Source organism: Tenebrio molitor, chromosome Y (assembly GCF_963966145.1).
Source record: "Tenebrio molitor chromosome Y, icTenMoli1.1, whole genome shotgun sequence".
Classification (NCBI taxonomy): domain Eukaryota; kingdom Metazoa; phylum Arthropoda; class Insecta; order Coleoptera; family Tenebrionidae; genus Tenebrio; species Tenebrio molitor.
The window spans coordinates 3,253,367-3,258,650 of record NC_091056.1 but is presented as its reverse complement, the minus strand read 5'-3'; the positions used below and the strand labels follow the sequence as shown (position 1 = coordinate 3,258,650).

At 56.3% G+C, this 5,284-nt stretch overlaps 1 non-coding gene across 1 annotated transcript; it reads left to right on the top strand.

Annotated features, from left to right (window-relative positions):
* The first annotated feature begins 1,031 nt into the window (after positions 1-1,031).
* Positions 1,032-1,188, top strand: LOC138140652 (5.8S ribosomal RNA). The gene has a single exon (XR_011162686.1). It is a non-coding gene; the product is annotated as a 5.8S ribosomal RNA (ribosomal RNA).
* The last annotated feature ends 4,096 nt before the right edge of the window (positions 1,189-5,284 follow it).

The following is a 5,284-nucleotide window of genomic DNA, read 5'->3' as shown; positions in this document are numbered from 1 at the left end:
TAGGACCGTCGTGTTTAGTATTCTTTATCGATCGATCACACCTGACGTTATCCTCTCTCGCTCATTTTACGGGCAAGATCTCGAGGGTAGACGGTGAGATGCGATGTCAGAGGAGAAGAACACCACGGCGAACAGACCGGTTCGCGCGTCTCCCGCCGGTTCGAAAGCTCCTTTCGAAAATTTATACGAAACGCAAGTAGGACCGTGTCCTCAGGATCTCGATGCGAGGTCGTGTACCCGTCGTGCCTCGTTTTCAGAGTCAACACGACGAACCGACCGATTCGCGTCTCCTGTCGGGATCTCGATGCGTGGTGTCTAGGACCGTCGTGTTTAGTATTCTTTATCGATCGATCACACCTGACGTTATCCTCTCTCGCTCATTTTACGGGCGAGATCTCGAGGGTAGACGGTGAGATGCGATGTCAGAGGAGAAGAACACCACGGCGAACAGACCGGTTAGCGCGTCTCCCGCCGGTTTCGAAAACGTGATCGGTTGTTTTCGAAAGATGTTGTATGCGACAAACGAAACGCAAGTAGGACCGCGTCCTCAGGATCTCGATGCGAGGTCGTGTATCAGTCGTGTGTCTCGTTTTCTCCGTGTCGATCGCCCGACGTTATCCTCTCTCGCCATTTGAACGGCGAGATCTCGAGGGTAGACGGTGAGAGAACACGCTCAGAGGGGAAACAGAGTCAACACGACGAACCGACCGATTCGCGTCTCCTGTCGGGATCTCGATGCGTGGTGTCTAGGACCGTCGTGTTTAGTATTCTTTATCGATCGATCACACCTGACGTTATCCTCTCTCCCTCATTTTACGGGCGAGATCTCGAGGGTAGACGGTGAGATGCGATGTCAGAGGAGAAGAACACCACGGCGAACAGACCGGTTCGCGCGTCTCCCGCCGGTTTCGAAAGCGAGATAAAATAATTGAAACCTAGCTTGACGACATCACGCCGAGGCGTGGCGCGTTCCAGGATGTTCCCTATCCTAACGGAACGACCGTCTCGTGATGTCCGATAAATTAAAAGATTACCCTGAACGGTGGATCACTTGGCTCGTGGGTCGATGAAGAACGCAGCTAATTGCGCGTCAACTTGTGAACTGCAGGACACATGAACATCGACATTTCGAACGCACATTGCGGTCCTCGGATATTCTGTTCCCGGACCACTCCTGGCTGAGGGTCGTGTCAATTTCAAAGACTGCTCGGTCTCCGTTACGTTCGCGAGTAATGTCGTGTGCACGGAGACGTCGGAGCGTGTTGGATGTGCGACGTGCGGGAAATTTCTCGAGCACGACATCCCGAGACGCGATAGCGGCCGATCGGTCAGGACGAAATAGCGTCGTGGAGCGCTTAGTAGTCCTCCGGTCTTCCGGCGGCCCTTCGACGTAAAGCACGCGCCGTACAGCGGCGGCCACGATGCCCGATCTCTGAACGGTGCGATCGTCGTGTCCGAGACGAGTGATAGATCTCGCGACGACGTCAGATCGATGTTCGGGGAGAGTCGGAGGCCGTCCTTCGGACGAGTGCGACGATCGTCGTTGCGTGCCATAAATTTTTGAGATATTTTTCAAAAATGCGACCTCAGAGCAGGTGAGACTACCCGCTGAATTTAAGCATATTACTAAGCGGAGGAAAAGAAACTAACTAGGATTCCCTCAGTAGCGGCGAGCGAACAGCCGTTGCACACGAGTCAGTCGTCCTAAGCCCTAGGCGAAAGCCGATGTTGATGCGGTGTAGATTTGTTGTTGTCGTAGTTGTGTTGTCGCAATGATATGCGTTCCTTGTTCTGATACGGCTGGTGGTCGTGCGAGGGCGACGGTCCAGTTCTGGGTTTGTGCAGTTCCGACAATTATCGATGTCTCGTCCCCGTTTCCAACGTGAGGATATATACGGATCGAGACGGTTTGGTAGTTCGGGCGTAAGTACGAACTGTTCTGCGATCGAGCGTCCCGTACAAATGTGATCGTCCCGTACATTACATGATCGTGCGTCGTAACATATTACCGGCTCTGGTGGTTGTGCGACGGCGACGGTCCAGTTCTGGGTTTGTGCAGTTCCGACAATTATCGATGTCTCGTCCCCGTTTCCAACGTGAGGATATATACGGATCGAGACGGTTTGGTAGTTCGGGCGTAAGTACGAACTGTTCTGCGATCGATCGTCCCGCACGAACGTGATCGCCCCGCGTACGTTACACCACATTGAGATTTTAGAACGCGCGCACGCACACGCAACGTGAACGAACACACCCGTCGGGCGAAAGGGAATCCGGTTCCTATTCCGGAACCCGGCAGCGGAACCGTTTATAATTCGGGCCCTCGCAAGAGAGTTCGTCGGGGCAACCCAAAAGGACCCGGAGACGCCGTCGGGAGATCCGGGAAGAGTTTTCTTTTCTGCATGAGCGTTCGAGTTCCATGGAATCCTCTAGCAGGGAGATATGATTTGGAACGCGAAGAGCACCGCAGTTGCGGCGGTGTCCGGATCTTCCCCTCGGACCTTGAAAATCCGGGAGAGGGCCACGTGGAGGCGTCGCGCCGGTTCGTACCCATATCCGCAGCAGGTCTCCAAGGTGAATAGCCTCTAGTCGATAGAATAATGTAGGTAAGGGAAGTCGGCAAATTGGATCCGTAACTTCGGGATAAGGATTGGCTCTGAGGATCGGGGCGTGTCGGGCTTGTCGGGGAAGCGGGTCGCGGCTGACGTGCCGGGCCTGGGCGAGGTGAAGCGTCGGCGTTTCGGCGTCCAGCGTACGATCCGAGCTCGGTCCCGTGCCTTGGCCTCCCGCGGAACCGTCTTGCTGCGAGGCTCCGGTTGCGCCCGCGAGGGTGTCCGGATGTCCTCTTCGGCCGCCATTCAACGGTCAGCTCAGAACTGGCACGGACCGGGGGAATCCGACTGTCTAATTAAAACAAAGCATTGCGATGGCCCCAGCGGGTGTTGACGCAATGTGATTTCTGCCCAGTGCTCTGAATGTCAACGTGAAGAAATTCAAGCAAGCGCGGGTAAACGGCGGGAGTAACTATGACTCTCTTATTCGGGCTTTCCCGGGTAAGGGAGCTTAGAAGCACCTACGTCCACCTCTTCGTGGTCCCGCCAGGCAATGGGGTCGGCACTGATGGATGCCGGCATTCCTCCTAATCCTGTTCGTTTCGCCGGCCACGCTGAGGTTACTGTTGACTTGAGGGCGAGGGAGCGGCGCCCTGAAATTATGGACGACCGTGATGAACTCCCCCTCAGCTGAATGGAGCGGATTAGCGACCCGTCTGCCGGACGGTCCTGCCAATAGGTCCCTGAGCTGGGTGAGAGCGGCAATATGGGAGAACCGTTGGCGGGAGTTGACGCCCTCAGTAGTGGTATCGGCGTGTAGGGAAAGGGAGGGCGGCTTGCTCAAGTCGGGGTCGGCACTAGCTAACGGACGGGGTTACGGGCGGCGTGTTGGGTTTGCACCCCTTCACGACCATATGCCCAAATTTTCATTGCAGGCCCAGTTAAAAGGAATATACCCATGCTCAACCCTGGCCCACAGGCCGGGGCCCCTGCTAGCGAGGGGGCGGCGAGAGTCGGAGGAGAGCCGCCCAGTTTCCAGTGTCCGCATTGTGATAGAGTGCTGACAACCGCCAGTGGACGTGGTTTGCACGTCAAAAGAGCACACCGGGCGGAAGCCAACAACGCTATTAACATCGAACGGGTTCATGGCCAGTGGTCATTGGAGGAGACTCGTTTGATGGCGAGGCTTGAAGCTGATGCCATCAGGCGAGGGGGTGTGCGGTTCATGAACCAGTATCTGGTTCCGCTGGTGCCCCGAAGGACCCTGGACGCTGTCAAAGGGAAGCGGCGTACGGCCGATTACCGGAGACTCGTTCAGGAAATCCTGAGGGAGCCGGCAATGAATTTGCGAGCCCCGTCACCCGAAGGAGGAGGAGCGCCGAATCCTGACGGTGGCGAACCTTCGCGGCGGGACGATGAGGAAATTACTGACCTTCCTCCCCTGAACTATACCGGGGAGATTCGGTCTGCTCTGGAAGATCTTGTCGGAGGGGTCGACTGGACGCAGACCGGGTATGAAGGTGCCCGACTTTGTGACATCGCATGTCGGGCGCTTGGCGGGGAGAACGTTTCGGAGGCCATACTGGCCTGGCTTCGGGACGTTCTCCCCGCAAAGCGGGGAAATCCTCGTCCTCCCGCACGCGACTTAGATGGGACGCGGTCGGCTACTAACAAAGCGAAGCGACGAGCGGAGTATGCCCGGGCACAGGAGCTGTTTCGGCGGGATCCCAAAGCCTTTGCCGCCAGAATCTTTAGTGGGAACGGCCAGGACGCTTCACGTCCTAAAGGCAGCCCCGAGTTCGTTCGGTTTTGGAGACGAATCTTTGAAGGTGAGTCTCCCGAACGGGACGAGCACATCGGGATGGCTGCAGGCGCCCACGAAGAGGAAGGGCGTCGGGGGTTATGGTCCCCCATCTCTGTTGAAGAGGTGGCGCGGACCAGGGTCCGCCGGGGCACCGCCTCGGGTCCCGACGGCATAGCGGTGGTAGATTGGAACAATGTTCCACCTGCCATCGCAGCTCTGCTTTTTAACATCTTTATGTGGATCGGCCAAGTGCCGGATTCTCTCTCGGAGACGCGTACCGTCTTCCTTCAGAAGACGGACGAACCGCAAACACCCGCGGACTATCGACCCATTTCAATTGGGTCGGTAGTTGTCAGACACTTCCATCGTCTCTTGGCTTCCCGCTTGGTGGCCATTCCCGACTTGCTCTCAGACTTCCAAAGAGCCTTCCTCAGCGGAGTTGACGGGATCGCAGATAATCTGTCGGTCCTCGATACGATTCTGACGGAGGCTCGGCGGAAGTGCAGGTCTTTGCATCTCGCCTCGCTAGACGTGTCGAAAGCTTTCGACACTGTCTCGCATATGGCGATTGTCGAGGCTTGTGAGGGGGCCGGGCTGCCTCGACCTTTTGTCGAGTACGTCCGGTCATTATATGGGAGTGCGACCACTTTGTTGGAGCTTGGGAGGCGATCGGTAAGAATTAACGTTAAGAGAGGCGTCAGGCAGGGCGATCCACTGTCGCCGCTACTCTTCAATCTGGTCTTAGACCGAGCATTGAAGAGGTTATTAACCGATGTTGGTTTCAGGTTGGGAACATCGTGCATTACAGCACTTGCGTTTGCGGACGACGTAATCCTCTGCGGCACCACTTCTTGGGGACTACAGAGAAATCTGGAAATCTTCGAGGAGGAGCTCCGAAGAAGCGGACTTTCCTTAAACCCTGGGAAAA